General features: G+C 73.9%; 13 non-coding genes across 13 annotated transcripts; all 13 read right to left on the bottom strand.

Moving 5' to 3' along the window:
- Positions 1 to 167: 167 nt before the first annotated feature.
- LOC142009924 (5S ribosomal RNA) lies at positions 168 to 286 on the bottom strand. Its single transcript, XR_012644681.1, has one exon. It is a non-coding gene; the product is annotated as a 5S ribosomal RNA (ribosomal RNA).
- Positions 287 to 1,439: 1,153 nt separating this feature from the next.
- On the bottom strand, positions 1,440 to 1,558 carry LOC142009923 (5S ribosomal RNA). The gene has a single exon (XR_012644680.1). It is a non-coding gene; the product is annotated as a 5S ribosomal RNA (ribosomal RNA).
- A 1,160-nt stretch (positions 1,559 to 2,718) lies between these two features.
- Positions 2,719 to 2,837, bottom strand: LOC142009922 (5S ribosomal RNA). Its single transcript, XR_012644679.1, has one exon. It is a non-coding gene; the product is annotated as a 5S ribosomal RNA (ribosomal RNA).
- A 1,153-nt stretch (positions 2,838 to 3,990) lies between these two features.
- Positions 3,991 to 4,109, bottom strand: LOC142009921 (5S ribosomal RNA). Its single transcript, XR_012644678.1, has one exon. It is a non-coding gene; the product is annotated as a 5S ribosomal RNA (ribosomal RNA).
- A 1,153-nt stretch (positions 4,110 to 5,262) lies between these two features.
- LOC142009935 (5S ribosomal RNA) lies at positions 5,263 to 5,381 on the bottom strand. Its single transcript, XR_012644692.1, has one exon. It is a non-coding gene; the product is annotated as a 5S ribosomal RNA (ribosomal RNA).
- Positions 5,382 to 6,539: 1,158 nt separating this feature from the next.
- Positions 6,540 to 6,658, bottom strand: LOC142009920 (5S ribosomal RNA). Its single transcript, XR_012644677.1, has one exon. It is a non-coding gene; the product is annotated as a 5S ribosomal RNA (ribosomal RNA).
- A 1,159-nt stretch (positions 6,659 to 7,817) lies between these two features.
- LOC142009942 (5S ribosomal RNA) lies at positions 7,818 to 7,936 on the bottom strand. The gene has a single exon (XR_012644699.1). It is a non-coding gene; the product is annotated as a 5S ribosomal RNA (ribosomal RNA).
- A 1,153-nt stretch (positions 7,937 to 9,089) lies between these two features.
- Positions 9,090 to 9,208, bottom strand: LOC142009918 (5S ribosomal RNA). The gene has a single exon (XR_012644675.1). It is a non-coding gene; the product is annotated as a 5S ribosomal RNA (ribosomal RNA).
- Positions 9,209 to 10,367: 1,159 nt separating this feature from the next.
- Positions 10,368 to 10,486, bottom strand: LOC142009917 (5S ribosomal RNA). Its single transcript, XR_012644674.1, has one exon. It is a non-coding gene; the product is annotated as a 5S ribosomal RNA (ribosomal RNA).
- A 1,153-nt stretch (positions 10,487 to 11,639) lies between these two features.
- On the bottom strand, positions 11,640 to 11,758 carry LOC142009916 (5S ribosomal RNA). Its single transcript, XR_012644673.1, has one exon. It is a non-coding gene; the product is annotated as a 5S ribosomal RNA (ribosomal RNA).
- A 1,159-nt stretch (positions 11,759 to 12,917) lies between these two features.
- On the bottom strand, positions 12,918 to 13,036 carry LOC142009915 (5S ribosomal RNA). The gene has a single exon (XR_012644672.1). It is a non-coding gene; the product is annotated as a 5S ribosomal RNA (ribosomal RNA).
- Positions 13,037 to 14,189: 1,153 nt separating this feature from the next.
- On the bottom strand, positions 14,190 to 14,308 carry LOC142009914 (5S ribosomal RNA). Its single transcript, XR_012644671.1, has one exon. It is a non-coding gene; the product is annotated as a 5S ribosomal RNA (ribosomal RNA).
- Positions 14,309 to 15,461: 1,153 nt separating this feature from the next.
- Positions 15,462 to 15,580, bottom strand: LOC142009934 (5S ribosomal RNA). The gene has a single exon (XR_012644691.1). It is a non-coding gene; the product is annotated as a 5S ribosomal RNA (ribosomal RNA).
- Between the last annotated feature and the right edge of the window lie 575 nt (positions 15,581 to 16,155).

Raw genomic sequence — 16,155 nt, 5'->3', positions numbered from 1 at the left:
CACGCCCGCTGCCCGCGGGCCACACCAGGCGCTGGCGAAAGAAAAGCGGCAGGCCTGGAGCCCGCAAGCCCTCGCCCTCGCCCCCCCCGCTTCCCCTGGGCCACGGCCGGGGACACCTTCGTCCGGGCAAGCGAGGACCAGGCGGCAAAAGCGAGCCAGCGGCAAAAAGCCTACAGCACCCAGTATTCCCAGGAGGTCTCCCATCCAAGTACTAACCAGGCCCGACCCTGCTTAGCTTCCGAGATCAGACGAGATCGGGCGTGTTCAGGGTGGTATGGCCGTAGACGCTGCAACTGCTCCCTTTGCCTGCCTTTAAGGCAGCCCGCAGCCTCGGCCTGCTGCACACCAGCCCCGCACGCCCCACCTCCTGCTGCCGACGCCTCTCCCCACCGCCCGGCCCCGCACAACGCCTCCCCACACCGGCCCCCAACGCTACCTCACACCTCCCATCCTACCACGCCTCCCTCCCTCCCCAAGGCCTCCCACGCCCGCTCACCCCCACACAGCCTCCCGCTCTCGCCTTCCCCCGCGCCCGACAACAGCGCCCCAACCCACGCGCCCGCCCGCAAACCATGTCCTTATCTGCACCACCACCAGGGGGGCGGGGGCACCTGACACCCACCCGCACCGACACATGCTGCCCGCTGCCAGCGCCCGGGGGCGCCTCCCCCCTCCCGCACGTGGACGGCACACCACGCCCTCCCGGGCCGCCCACCGCGCGCTCAGCTTACGGGGAACCCTGCCCACGACCACACCCCACGCCCGCCGCGGGGCTGCCTCCCAACGCCCACGCCCGCTCCCGCGCCCCCTACGGCGCCTCACGCCCACGCTGCGACGGCCGTTTCCTCTCTCCCGCAAAACGGGGGCGCCGGCCCCCGCGGCCTCGCCCGCCACGGGCCCCCCTCCCCTTCACCGAGCCCCTCCCCGGGGGCAGGCGGGCCGGGACGCCCCCTCCACCCCCGAGGCCCCCAGCCCCACACCTCCCCCTCGCGGGCCCCCAGCCAGGGACGCTTCCAGGCCTGCCGCCTTCCCCGGGGGCGAGGGCTGCCCCGAAACGGACGCCTTCAGGCACCTGCGCCCGCCCTCCCACCACGTTTTACAGGGCCAGCAGGCATGCTGGGAAAGGGCTGCCCTGCTCACGCTAACCCGAAGGCCTGCAACGGGACGCAGGGCCGGGCCGGGCCCCACAGCCCTCCCGCTTACCAGCCCCCCGCCCGGCCCCCAGCCGCGCAACGGGCTGCGCAGGGAGGGGCCGACGGGACCGCTGGACTGCCACGCCCGCTGCCCGCGGGCCACACCAGGCGCTGGCGAAAGAAAAGCGGCAGGCCTGGAGCCCGCAAGCCATCGCCCTCGCCCTCCCGCTTCCCCTGGGCCACGGCCGGGGACACCTTCGTCCGGGCAAGCGAGGACCAGGCGGCAAAAGCGAGCCAGCAGCAAAAAGCCTACAGCACCCAGTATTCCCAGGAGGTCTCCCATCCAAGTACTAACCAGGCCCGACCCTGCTTAGCTTCCGAGATCAGACGAGATCGGGCGTGTTCAGGGTGGTATGGCCGTAGACGCTGCAACTGCTCCCTTTGCCTGCCTTTAAGGCAGCCCGCAGCCTCGGCCTGCTGCACACCAGCCCCGCACGCCCCACCTCCTGCTGCCGACGCCTCTCCCCACCGCCCGGCCCCGCACAACGCCTCCCCACACCGGCCCCCAACGCTACCTCACACCTCCCATCCTACCACGCCTCCCTCCCTCCCCAAGGCCTCCCACGCCCGCTCACCCCCACACAGCCTCCCGCTCTCGCCTTCCCCCGCGCCCGACAACAGCGCCCCAACCCACGCGCCCGCCCGCAAACCATGTCCTTATCTGCACCACCACCAGGGGGGCGGGGGCACCTGACACCCACCCGCACCGACACATGCTGCCCGCTGCCAGCGCCCGGGGGCGCCTCCCCCCTCCCGCACGTGGACGGCACACCACGCCCTCCCGGGCCGCCCACCGCGCGCTCAGCTTACGGGGAACCCTGCCCACGACCACACCCCACGCCCGCCGCGGGGCTGCCTCCCAACGCCCACGCCCGCTCCCGCGCCCCCTACGGCGCCTCACGCCCACGCTGCGACGGCCGTTTCCTCTCTCCCGCAAAACGGGGGCGCCGGCCCCCGCGGCCTCGCCCGCCACGGGCCCCCCTCCCCTTCACCGAGCCCCTCCCCGGGGGCAGGCGGGCCGGGACGCCCCCTCCACCCCCGAGGCCCCCAGCCCCACACCTCCCCCTCGCGGGCCCCCAGCCAGGGACGCTTCCAGGCCTGCCGCCTTCCCCGGGGGCGAGGGCTGCCCCGAAACGGACGCCTTCAGGCACCTGCGCCCGCCCTCCCACCACGTTTTACAGGGCCAGCAGGCATGCTGGGAAAGGGCTGCCCTGCTCACGCTAACCCGAAGGCCTGCAACGGGACGCAGGGCCGGGCCGGGCCGGGCCCCACAGCCCTCCCGCTTACCAGCCCCCCGCCCGGCCCCCAGCCGCGCAACGCGCTGCGCAGGGAGGGGCCGACGGGACCGCTGGACTGCCACGCCCGCTGCCCGCGGGCCACACCAGGCGCTGGCGAAAGAAAAGCGGCAGGCCTGGAGCCCGCAAGCCCTCGCCCTCGCCCCCCCCCGCTTCCCCTGGGCCACGGCCGGGGACACCTTCGTCCGGGCAAGCGAGGACCAGGCGGCAAAAGCGAGCCAGCGGCAAAAAGCCTACAGCACCCAGTATTCCCAGGAGGTCTCCCATCCAAGTACTAACCAGGCCCGACCCTGCTTAGCTTCCGAGATCAGACGAGATCGGGCGTGTTCAGGGTGGTATGGCCGTAGACGCTGCAACTGCTCCCTTTGCCTGCCTTTAAGGCAGCCCGCAGCCTCGGCCTGCTGCACACCAGCCCCGGACGCCCCACCTCCTGCTGCCGACGCCTCTCCCCACCGCCCGGCCCCGCACAACGCCTCCCCACACCGGCCCCCAACGCTACCTCACACCTCCCATCCTACCACGCCTCCCTCCCTCCCCAAGGCCTCCCACGCCCGCTCACCCCCACACAGCCTCCCGCTCTCGCCTTCCCCCGCGCCCGACAACAGCGCCCCAACCCACGCGCCCGCCCGCAAACCATGTCCTTATCTGCACCACCACCAGGGGGGCGGGGGCACCTGACACCCACCCGCACCGACACATGCTGCCCGCTGCCAGCGCCCGGGGGCGCCTCCCCCCTCCCGCACGTGGACGGCACACCACGCCCTCCCGGGCCGCCCACCGCGCGCTCAGCTTACGGGGAACCCTGCCCACGACCACACCCCACGCCCGCCGCGGGGCTGCCTCCCAACGCCCACGCCCGCTCCCGCGCCCCCTACGGCGCCTCACGCCCACGCTGCGACGGCCGTTTCCTCTCTCCCGCAAAACGGGGGCGCCGGCCCCCGCGGCCTCGCCCGCCACGGGCCCCCCTCCCTTTCACCGAGCCCCTCCCCGGGGGCAGGCGGGCCGGGACGCCCCCTCCACCCCCGAGGCCCCCAGCCCCACACCTCCCCCTCGCGGGCCCCCAGCCAGGGACGCTTCCAGGCCTGCCGCCTTCCCCGGGGGCGAGGGCTGCCCCGAAACGGACGCCTTCAGGCACCTGCGCCCGCCCTCCCACCACGTTTTACAGGGCCAGCAGGCATGCTGGGAAAGGGCTGCCCTGCTCACGCTAACCCGAAGGCCTGCAACGGGACGCAGGGCCGGGCCGGGCCCCACAGCCCTCCCGCTTACCAGCCCCCCGCCCGGCCCCCAGCCGCGCAACGGGCTGCGCAGGGAGGGGCCGACGGGACCGCTGGACTGCCACGCCCGCTGCCCGCGGGCCACACCAGGCGCTGGCGAAAGAAAAGCGGCAGGCCTGGAGCCCGCAAGCCCTCGCCCTCGCCCTCCCGCTTCCCCTGGGCCACGGCCGGGGACACCTTCGTCCGGGCAAGCGAGGACCAGGCGGCAAAAGCGAGCCAGCGGCAAAAAGCCTACAGCACCCAGTATTCCCAGGAGGTCTCCCATCCAAGTACTAACCAGGCCCGACCCTGCTTAGCTTCCGAGATCAGACGAGATCGGGCGTGTTCAGGGTGGTATGGCCGTAGACGCTTTAACTGCTCCCTTTGCCTGCCTTTAAGGCAGCCCGCAGCCTCGGCCTGCTGCACACCAGCCCCGCACGCCCCACCTCCTGCTGCCGACGCCTCTCCCCACCGCCCGGCCCCGCACAACGCCTCCCCACACCGGCCCCCAACGCTACCTCACACCTCCCATCCTACCACGCCTCCCTCCCTCCCCAAGGCCTCCCACGCCCGCTCACCCCCACACAGCCTCCCGCTCTCGCCTTCCCCCGCGCCCGACAACAGCGCCCCATCCCACGCGCCCGCCCGCAAACCATGTCCTTATCTGCACCACCACCAGGGGGGCGGGGGCACCTGACACCCACCCGCACCGACACATGCTGCCCGCTGCCAGCGCCCGGGGGCGCCTCCCCCCTCCCGCACGTGGACGGCACACCACGCCCTCCCGGGCCGCCCACCGCGCGCTCAGCTTACGGGGAACCCTGCCCACGACCACACCCCACGCCCGCCGCGGGGCTGCCTCCCAACGCCCACGCCCGCTCCCGCGCCCCCTACGGCGCCTCACGCCCACGCTGCGACGGCCGTTTCCTCTCTCCCGCAAAACGGGGGCGCCGGCCCCCGCGGCCTCGCCCGCCACGGGCCCCCCTCCCCTTCACCGAGCCCCTCCCCGGGGGCAGGCGGGCCGGGACGCCCCCTCCACCCCCGAGGCCCCCAGCCCCACACCTCCCCCTCGCGGGCCCCCAGCCAGGGACGCTTCCAGGCCTGCCGCCTTCCCCGGGGGCGAGGGCTGCCCCGAAACGGACGCCTTCAGGCACCTGCGCCCGCCCTCCCACCACGTTTTACAGGGCCAGCAGGCATGCTGGGAAAGGGCTGCCCTGCTCACGCTAACCCGAAGGCCTGCAACGGGACGCAGGGCCGGGCCGGGCCCCACAGCCCTCCCGCTTACCAGCCCCCCGCCCGGCCCCCAGCCGCGCAACGCGCTGCGCAGGGAGGGGCCGACGGGACCGCTGGACTGCCACGCCCGCTGCCCGCGGGCCACACCAGGCGCTGGCGAAAGAAAAGCGGCAGGCCTGGAGCCCGCAAGCCATCGCCCTCGCCCTCCCGCTTCCCCTGGGCCACGGCCGGGGACACCTTCGTCCGGGCAAGCGAGGACCAGGCGGCAAAAGCGAGCCAGCGGCAAAAAGCCTACAACACCCAGTATTCCCAGGAGGTCTCCCATCCAAGTACTAACCAGGCCCGACCCTGCTTAGCTTCCGAGATCAGACGAGATCGGGCGTGTTCAGGGTGGTATGGCCGTAGACGCTGCAACTGCTCCCTTTGCCTTCCTTTAAGGCAGCCCGCAGCCTCGGCCTGCTGCACACCAGCCCCGCACGCCCCACCTCCTGCTGCCGACGCCTCTCCCCACCGCCCGGCCCCGCACAACGCCTCCCCACACCGGCCCCCAACGCTACCTCACACCTCCCATCCTACCACGCCTCCCTCCCTCCCCAAGGCCTCCCACGCCCGCTCACCCCCACACAGCCTCCCGCTCTCGCCTTCCCCCGCGCCCGACAACAGCGCCCCAACCCACGCGCCCGCCCGCAAACCATGTCCTTATCTGCACCACCACCAGGGGGGCGGGGGCACCTGACACCCACCCGCACCGACACATGCTGCCCGCTGCCAGCGCCCGGGGGCGCCTCCCCCCTCCCGCACGTGGACGGCACACCACGCCCTCCCGGGCCGCCCACCGCGCGCTCAGCTTACGGGGAACCCTGCCCACGACCACACCCCACGCCCGCCGCGGGGCTGCCTCCCAACGCCCACGCCCGCTCCCGCGCCCCCTACGGCGCCTCACGCCCACGCTCCGACGGCCGTTTCCTCTCTCCCGCAAAACGGGGGCGCCGGCCCCCGCGGCCTCGCCCGCCACGAGCCCCCCTCCCCTTCACCGAGCCCCTCCCCGGGGGCAGGCGGGCCGGGACGCCCCCTCCACCCCCGAGGCCCCCAGCCCCACACCTCCCCCTCGCGGGCCCCCAGCCAGGGACGCTTCCAGGCCTGCCGCCTTCCCCGGGGGCGAGGGCTGCCCCGAAACGGACGCCTTCAGGCACCTGCGCCCGCCCTCCCACCACGTTTTACAGGGCCAGCAGGCATGCTGGGAAAGGGCTGCCCTGCTCACGCTAACCCGAAGGCCTGCAACGGGACGCAGGGCCGGGCCGGGCCGGGCCCCACAGCCCTCCCGCTTACCAGCCCCCCGCCCGGCCCCCAGCCGCGCAACGCGCTGCGCAGGGAGGGGCCGACGGGACCGCTGGACTGCCACGCCCGCTGCCCGCGGGCCACACCAGGCGCTGGCGAAAGAAAAGCGGCAGGCCTGGAGCCCGCAAGCCCTCGCCCTCGCCCCCCCGCTTCCCCTGGGCCACGGCCGGGGACACCTTCGTCCGGGCAAGCGAGGACCAGGCGGCAAAAGCGAGCCAGCGGCAAAAAGCCTACAGCACCCAGTATTCCCAGGAGGTCTCCCATCCAAGTACTAACCAGGCCCGACCCTGCTTAGCTTCCGAGATCAGACGAGATCGGGCGTGTTCAGGGTGGTATGGCCGTAGACGCTGCAACTGCTCCCTTTGCCTGCCTTTAAGGCAGCCCGCAGCCTCGGCCTGCTGCACACCAGCCCCGCACGCCCCACCTCCTGCTGCCGACGCCTCTCCCCACCGCCCGGCCCCGCACAACGCCTCCCCACACCGGCCCCCAACGCTACCTCACACCTCCCATCCTACCACGCCTCCCTCCCTCCCCAAGGCCTCCCACGCCCGCTCACCCCCACACAGCCTCCCGCTCTCGCCTTCCCCCGCGCCCGACAACAGCGCCCCAACCCACGCGCCCGCCCGCAAACCATGTCCTTATCTGCACCACCACCAGGGGGGCGGGGGCACCTGACACCCACCCGCACCGACACATGCTGCCCGCTGCCAGCGCCCGGGGGCGCCTCCCCCCTCCCGCACGTGGACGGCACACCACGCCCTCCCGGGCCGCCCACCGCGCGCTCAGCTTACGGGGAACCCTGCCCACGACCACACCCCACGCCCGCCGCGGGGCTGCCTCCCAACGCCCACGCCCGCTCCCGCGCCCCCTACGGCGCCTCACGCCCACGCTCCGACGGCCGTTTCCTCTCTCCCGCAAAACGGGGGCGCCGGCCCCCGCGGCCTCGCCCGCCACGGGCCCCCCTCCCCTTCACCGAGCCCCTCCCCGGGGGCAGGCGGGCCGGGACGCCCCCTCCACCCCCGAGGCCCCCAGCCCCACACCTCCCCCTCGCGGGCCCCCAGCCAGGGACGCTTCCAGGCCTGCCGCCTTCCCCGGGGGCGAGGGCTGCCCCGAAACGGACGCCTTCAGGCACCTGCGCCCGCCCTCCCACCACGTTTTACAGGGCCAGCAGGCATGCTGGGAAAGGGCTGCCCTGCTCACGCTAACCCGAAGGCCTGCAAAGGGACGCAGGGCCGGGCCGGGCCGGGCCCCACAGCCCTCCCGCTTACCAGCCCCCCGCCCGGCCCCCAGCCGCGCAACGGGCTGCGCAGGGAGGGGTCGACGGGACCGCTGGACTGCCACGCCCGCTGCCCGCGGGCCACACCAGGCGCTGGCGAAAGAAAAGCGGCAGGCCTGGAGCCCGCAAGCCCTCGCCCTCGCCCCCCCCGCTTCCCCTGGGCCACGGCCGGGGACACCTTCGTCCGGGCAAGCGAGGACCAGGCGGCAAAAGCGAGCCAGCGGCAAAAAGCCTACAGCACCCAGTATTCCCAGGAGGTCTCCCATCCAAGTACTAACCAGGCCCGACCCTGCTTAGCTTCTGAGATCAGACGAGATCGGGCGTGTTCAGGGTGGTATGGCCGTAGACGCTGCAACTGCTCCCTTTGCCTGCCTTTAAGGCAGCCCGCAGCCTCGGCCTGCTGCACACCAGCCCCGCACGCCCCACCTCCTGCTGCCGACGCCTCTCCCCACCGCCCGGCCCCGCACAACGCCTCCCCACACCGGCCCCCAACGCTACCTCACACCTCCCATCCTACCACGCCTCCCTCCCTCCCCAAGGCCTCCCACGCCCGCTCACCCCCACACAGCCTCCCGCTCTCGCCTTCCCCCGCGCCCGACAACAGCGCCCCAACCCACGCGCCCGCCCGCAAACCATGTCCTTATCTGCACCACCACCAGGGGGGCGGGGGCACCTGACACCCACCCGCACCGACACATGCTGCCCGCTGCCAGCGCCCGGGGGCGCCTCCCCCCTCCCGCACGTGGACGGCACACCACGCCCTCCCGGGCCGCCCACCGCGCGCTCAGCTTACGGGGAACCCTGCCCACGACCACACCCCACGCCCGCCGCGGGGCTGCCTCCCAACGCCCACGCCCGCTCCCGCGCCCCCTACGGCGCCTCACGCCCACGCTCCGACGGCCGTTTCCTCTCTCCCGCAAAACGGGGGCGCCGGCCCCCGCGGCCTCGCCCGCCACGGGCCCCCCTCCCCTTCACCGAGCCCCTCCCCGGGGGCAGGCGGGCCGGGACGCCCCCTCCACCCCCGAGGCCCCCAGCCCCACACCTCCCCCTCGCGGGCCCCCAGCCAGGGACGCTTCCAGGCCTGCCGCCTTCCCCGGGGGCGAGGGCTGCCCCGAAACGGACGCCTTCAGGCACCTGCGCCCGCCCTCCCACCACGTTTTACAGGGCCAGCAGGCATGCTGGGAAAGGGCTGCCCTGCTCACGCTAACCCGAAGGCCTGCAACGGGACGCAGGGCCGGGCCGGGCCCCACAGCCCTCCCGCTTACCAGCCCCCCGCCCGGCCCCCAGCCGCGCAACGGGCTGCGCAGGGAGGGGCCGACGGGACCGCTGGACTGCCACGCCCGCTGCCCGCGGGCCACACCAGGCGCTGGCGAAAGAAAAGCGGCAGGCCTGGAGCCCGCAAGCCCTCGCCCTCGCCCTCCCGCTTCCCCTGGGCCACGGCCGGGGACACCTTCGTCCGGGCAAGCGAGGACCAGGCGGCAAAAGCGAGCCAGCGGCAAAAAGCCTACAGCACCCAGTATTCCCAGGAGGTCTCCCATCCAAGTACTAACCAGGCCCGACCCTGCTTAGCTTCCGAGATCAGACGAGATCGGGCGTGTTCAGGGTGGTATGGCCGTAGACGCTGCAACTGCTCCCTTTGCCTGCCTTTAAGGCAGCCCGCAGCCTCGGCCTGCTGCACACCAGCCCCGCACGCCCCACCTCCTGCTGCCGACGCCTCTCCCCACCGCCCGGCCCCGCACAACGCCTCCCCACACCGGCCCCCAACGCTACCTCACACCTCCCATCCTACCACGCCTCCCTCCCTCCCCAAGGCCTCCCACGCCCGCTCACCCCCACACAGCCTCCCGCTCTCGCCTTCCCCCGCGCCCGACAACAGCGCCCCAACCCACGCGCCCGCCCGCAAACCATGTCCTTATCTGCACCACCACCAGGGGGGCGGGGGCACCTGACACCCACCCGCACCGACACATGCTGCCCGCTGCCAGCGCCCGGGGGCGCCTCCCCCCTCCCGCACGTGGACGGCACACCACGCCCTCCCGGGCCGCCCACCGCGCGCTCAGCTTACGGGGAACCCTGCCCACGACCACACCCCACGCCCGCCGCGGGGCTGCCTCCCAACGCCCACGCCCGCTCCCGCGCCCCCTACGGCGCCTCACGCCCACGCTGCGACGGCCGTTTCCTCTCTCCCGCAAAACGGGGGCGCCGGCCCCCGCGGCCTCGCCCGCCACGGGCCCCCCTCCCCTTCACCGAGCCCCTCCCCGGGGGCAGGCGGGCCGGGACGCCCCCTCCACCCCCGAGGCCCCCAGCCCCACACCTCCCCCTCGCGGGCCCCCAGCCAGGGACGCTTCCAGGCCTGCCGCCTTCCCCGGGGGCGAGGGCTGCCCCGAAACGGACGCCTTCAGGCACCTGCGCCCGCCCTCCCACCACGTTTTACAGGGCCAGCAGGCATGCTGGGAAAGGGCTGCCCTGCTCACGCTAACCCGAAGGCCTGCAACGGGACGCAGGGCCGGGCCGGGCCGGGCCCCACAGCCCTCCCGCTTACCAGCCCCCCGCCCGGCCCCCAGCCGCGCAACGCGCTGCGCAGGGAGGGGCCGACGGGACCGCTGGACTGCCACGCCCGCTGCCCGCGGGCCACACCAGGCGCTGGCGAAAGAAAAGCGGCAGGCCTGGAGCCCGCAAGCCCTCGCCCTCGCCCCCCCCGCTTCCCCTGGGCCACGGCCGGGGACACCTTCGTCCGGGCAAGCGAGGACCAGGCGGCAAAAGCGAGCCAGCGGCAAAAAGCCTACAGCACCCAGTATTCCCAGGAGGTCTCCCATCCAAGTACTAACCAGGCCCGACCCTGCTTAGCTTCCGAGATCAGACGAGATCGGGCGTGTTCAGGGTGGTATGGCCGTAGACGCTGCAACTGCTCCCTTTGCCTGCCTTTAAGGCAGCCCGCAGCCTCGGCCTGCTGCACACCAGCCCCGCACGCCCCACCTCCTGCTGCCGACGCCTCTCCCCACCGCCCGGCCCCGCACAACGCCTCCCCACACCGGCCCCCAACGCTACCTCACACCTCCCATCCTACCACGCCTCCCTCCCTCCCCAAGGCCTCCCACGCCCGCTCACCCCCACACAGCCTCCCGCTCTCGCCTTCCCCCGCGCCCGACAACAGCGCCCCAACCCACGCGCCCGCCCGCAAACCATGTCCTTATCTGCACCACCACCAGGGGGGCGGGGGCACCTGACACCCACCCGCACCGACACATGCTGCCCGCTGCCAGCGCCCGGGGGCGCCTCCCCCCTCCCGCACGTGGACGGCACACCACGCCCTCCCGGGCCGCCCACCGCGCGCTCAGCTTACGGGGAACCCTGCCCACGACCACACCCCACGCCCGCCGCGGGGCTGCCTCCCAACGCCCACGCCCGCTCCCGCGCCCCCTACGGCGCCTCACGCCCACGCTGCGACGGCCGTTTCCTCTCTCCCGCAAAACGGGGGCGCCGGCCCCCGCGGCCTCGCCCGCCACGGGCCCCCCTCCCCTTCACCGAGCCCCTCCCCGGGGGCAGGCGGGCCGGGACGCCCCCTCCACCCCCGAGGCCCCCAGCCCCACACCTCCCCCTCGCGGGCCCCCAGCCAGGGACGCTTCCAGGCCTGCCGCCTTCCCCGGGGGCGAGGGCTGCCCCGAAACGGACGCCTTCAGGCACCTGCGCCCGCCCTCCCACCACGTTTTACAGGGCCAGCAGGCATGCTGGGAAAGGGCTGCCCTGCTCACGCTAACCCGAAGGCCTGCAACGGGACGCAGGGCCGGGCCGGGCCCCACAGCCCTCCCGCTTACCAGCCCCCCGCCCGGCCCCCAGCCGCGCAACGGGCTGCGCAGGGAGGGGCCGACGGGACCGCTGGACTGCCACGCCCGCTGCCCGCGGGCCACACCAGGCGCTGGCGAAAGAAAAGCGGCAGGCCTGGAGCCCGCAAGCCATCGCCCTCGCCCTCCCGCTTCCCCTGGGCCACGGCCGGGGACACCTTCGTCCGGGCAAGCGAGGACCAGGCGGCAAAAGCGAGCCAGCAGCAAAAAGCCTACAGCACCCAGTATTCCCAGGAGGTCTCCCATCCAAGTACTAACCAGGCCCGACCCTGCTTAGCTTCCGAGATCAGACGAGATCGGGCGTGTTCAGGGTGGTATGGCCGTAGACGCTGCAACTGCTCCCTTTGCCTGCCTTTAAGGCAGCCCGCAGCCTCGGCCTGCTGCACACCAGCCCCGCACGCCCCACCTCCTGCTGCCGACGCCTCTCCCCACCGCCCGGCCCCGCACAACGCCTCCCCACACCGGCCCCCAACGCTACCTCACACCTCCCATCCTACCACGCCTCCCTCCCTCCCCAAGGCCTCCCACGCCCGCTCACCCCCACACAGCCTCCCGCTCTCGCCTTCCCCCGCGCCCGACAACAGCGCCCCAACCCACGCGCCCGCCCGCAAACCATGTCCTTATCTGCACCACCACCAGGGGGGCGGGGGCACCTGACACCCACCCGCACCGACACATGCTGCCCGCTGCCAGCGCCCGGGGGCGCCTCCCCCCTCCCGCACGTGGACGGCACACCACGCCCTCCCGGGCCGCCCACCGCGCGCTCAGCTTACGGGGAACCCTGCCCACGACCACACCCCACGCCCGCCGCGGGGCTGCCTCCCAACGCCCACGCCCGCTCCCGCGCCCCCTACGGCGCCTCACGCCCACGCTGCGACGGCCGTTTCCTCTCTCCCGCAAAACGGGGGCGCCGGCCCCCGCGGCCTCGCCCGCCACGGGCCCCCCTCCCCTTCACCGAGCCCCTCCCCGGGGGCAGGCGGGCCGGGACGCCCCCTCCACCCCCGAGGCCCCCAGCCCCACACCTCCCCCTCGCGGGCCCCCAGCCAGGGACGCTTCCAGGCCTGCCGCCTTCCCCGGGGGCGAGGGCTGCCCCGAAACGGACGCCTTCAGGCACCTGCGCCCGCCCTCCCACCACGTTTTACAGGGCCAGCAGGCATGCTGGGAAAGGGCTGCCCTGCTCACGCTAACCCGAAGGCCTGCAACGGGACGCAGGGCCGGGCCGGGCCGGGCCCCACAGCCCTCCCGCTTACCAGCCCCCCGCCCGGCCCCCAGCCGCGCAACGCGCTGCGCAGGGAGGGGCCGACGGGACCGCTGGACTGCCACGCCCGCTGCCCGCGGGCCACACCAGGCGCTGGCGAAAGAAAAGCGGCAGGCCTGGAGCCCGCAAGCCCTCGCCCTCGCCCCCCCCGCTTCCCCTGGGCCACGGCCGGGGACACCTTCGTCCGGGCAAGCGAGGACCAGGCGGCAAAAGCGAGCCAGCGGCAAAAAGCCTACAGCACCCAGTATTCCCAGGAGGTCTCCCATCCAAGTACTAACCAGGCCCGACCCTGCTTAGCTTCCGAGATCAGACGAGATCGGGCGTGTTCAGGGTGGTATGGCCGTAGACGCTGCAACTGCTCCCTTTGCCTGCCTTTAAGGCAGCCCGCAGCCTCGGCCTGCTGCACACCAGCCCCGGACGCCCCACCTCCTGCTGCCGACGCCTCTCCCCACCGCCCGGCCCCGCACAACGCCTCCCCACACCGGCCCCCAACGCTACCTCACACCTCCCATCCTACCACGCCTCCCTCCCTCCCCAAGGCCTCCCACGCCCGCTCACCCCCACACAGCCTCCCGCTCTCGCCTTCCCCCGCGCCCGACAACAGCGCCCCAACCCACGCGCCCGCCCGCAAACCATGTCCTTATCTGCACCACCACCAGGGGGGCGGGGGCACCTGACACCCACCCGCACCGACACATGCTGCCCGCTGCCAGCGCCCGGGGGCGCCTCCCCCCTCCCGCACGTGGACGGCACACCACGCCCTCCCGGGCCGCCCACCGCGCGCTCAGCTTACGGGGAACCCTGCCCACGACCACACCCCACGCCCGCCGCGGGGCTGCCTCCCAACGCCCACGCCCGCTCCCGCGCCCCCTACGGCGCCTCACGCCCACGCTGCGACGGCCGTTTCCTCTCTCCCGCAAAACGGGGGCGCCGGCCCCCGCGGCCTCGCCCGCCACGGGCCCCCCTCCCTTTCACCGAGCCCCTCCCCGGGGGCAGGCGGGCCGGGACGCCCCCTCCACCCCCGAGGCCCCCAGCCCCACACCTCCCCCTCGCGGGCCCCCAGCCAGGGACGCTTCCAGGCCTGCCGCCTTCCCCGGGGGCGAGGGCTGCCCCGAAACGGACGCCTTCAGGCACCTGCGCCCGCCCTCCCACCACGTTTTACAGGGCCAGCAGGCATGCTGGGAAAGGGCTGCCCTGCTCACGCTAACCCGAAGGCCTGCAACGGGACGCAGGGCCGGGCCGGGCCCCACAGCCCTCCCGCTTACCAGCCCCCCGCCCGGCCCCCAGCCGCGCAACGGGCTGCGCAGGGAGGGGCCGACGGGACCGCTGGACTGCCACGCCCGCTGCCCGCGGGCCACACCAGGCGCTGGCGAAAGAAAAGCGGCAGGCCTGGAGCCCGCAAGCCCTCGCCCTCGCCCTCCCGCTTCCCCTGGGCCACGGCCGGGGACACCTTCGTCCGGGCAAGCGAGGACCAGGCGGCAAAAGCGAGCCAGCGGCAAAAAGCCTACAGCACCCAGTATTCCCAGGAGGTCTCCCATCCAAGTACTAACCAGGCCCGACCCTGCTTAGCTTCCGAGATCAGACGAGATCGGGCGTGTTCAGGGTGGTATGGCCGTAGACGCTTTAACTGCTCCCTTTGCCTGCCTTTAAGGCAGCCCGCAGCCTCGGCCTGCTGCACACCAGCCCCGCACGCCCCACCTCCTGCTGCCGACGCCTCTCCCCACCGCCCGGCCCCGCACAACGCCTCCCCACACCGGCCCCCAACGCTACCTCACACCTCCCATCCTACCACGCCTCCCTCCCTCCCCAAGGCCTCCCACGCCCGCTCACCCCCACACAGCCTCCCGCTCTCGCCTTCCCCCGCGCCCGACAACAGCGCCCCATCCCACGCGCCCGCCCGCAAACCATGTCCTTATCTGCACCACCACCAGGGGGGCGGGGGCACCTGACACCCACCCGCACCGACACATGCTGCCCGCTGCCAGCGCCCGGGGGCGCCTCCCCCCTCCCGCACGTGGACGGCACACCACGCCCTCCCGGGCCGCCCACCGCGCGCTCAGCTTACGGGGAACCCTGCCCACGACCACACCCCACGCCCGCCGCGGGGCTGCCTCCCAACGCCCACGCCCGCTCCCGCGCCCCCTACGGCGCCTCACGCCCACGCTGCGACGGCCGTTTCCTCTCTCCCGCAAAACGGGGGCGCCGGCCCCCGCGGCCTCGCCCGCCACGGGCCCCCCTCCCCTTCACCGAGCCCCTCCCCGGGGGCAGGCGGGCCGGGACGCCCCCTCCACCCCCGAGGCCCCCAGCCCCACACCTCCCCCTCGCGGGCCCCCAGCCAGGGACGCTTCCAGGCCTGCCGCCTTCCCCGGGGGCGAGGGCTGCCCCGAAACGGACGCCTTCAGGCACCTGCGCCCGCCCTCCCACCACGTTTTACAGGGCCAGCAGGCATGCTGGGAAAGGGCTGCCCTGCTCACGCTAACCCGAAGGCCTGCAACGGGACGCAGGGCCGGGCCGGGCCCCACAGCCCTCCCGCTTACCAGCCCCCCGCCCGGCCCCCAGCCGCGCAACGCGCTGCGCAGGGAGGGGCCGACGGGACCGCTGGACTGCCACGCCCGCTGCCCGCGGGCCACACCAGGCGCTGGCGAAAGAAAAGCGGCAGGCCTGGAGCCCGCAAGCCATCGCCCTCGCCCTCCCGCTTCCCCTGGGCCACGGCCGGGGACACCTTCGTCCGGGCAAGCGAGGACCAGGCGGCAAAAGCGAGCCAGCGGCAAAAAGCCTACAACACCCAGTATTCCCAGGAGGTCTCCCATCCAAGTACTAACCAGGCCCGACCCTGCTTAGCTTCCGAGATCAGACGAGATCGGGCGTGTTCAGGGTGGTATGGCCGTAGACGCTGCAACTGCTCCCTTTGCCTTCCTTTAAGGCAGCCCGCAGCCTCGGCCTGCTGCACACCAGCCCCGCACGCCCCACCTCCTGCTGCCGACGCCTCTCCCCACCGCCCGGCCCCGCACAACGCCTCCCCACACCGGCCCCCAACGCTACCTCACACCTCCCATCCTACCACGCCTCCCTCCCTCCCCAAGGCCTCCCACGCCCGCTCACCCCCACACAGCCTCCCGCTCTCGCCTTCCCCCGCGCCCGACAACAGCGCCCCAACCCACGCGCCCGCCCGCAAACCATGTCCTTATCTGCACCACCACCAGGGGGGCGGGGGCACCTGACACCCACCCGCACCGACACATGCTGCCCGCTGCCAGCGCCCGGGGGCGCCTCCCCCCTCCCGCACGTGGACGGCACACCACGCCCTCCCGGGCCGCCCACCGCGCGCTCAGCTTACGGGGAACCCTGCCCACGACCACACCCCACGCCCGCCGCGGGGCTGCCTCCCAACGCCCACGCCCGCTCCCGCGCCCCCTACGGCGCCTCACGCCCACGCTCCGACGGCCGTTTCCTCTCTCCCGCAAAAC

The sequence above is a fragment of the Carettochelys insculpta genome, chromosome 2, assembly GCF_033958435.1.
Source record: "Carettochelys insculpta isolate YL-2023 chromosome 2, ASM3395843v1, whole genome shotgun sequence".
Lineage (NCBI taxonomy): Eukaryota > Metazoa > Chordata > Testudines > Carettochelyidae > Carettochelys > Carettochelys insculpta.
Note: the sequence above shows the minus strand (reverse complement) of the source record. Positions and strands in the feature narration are given on the sequence as shown.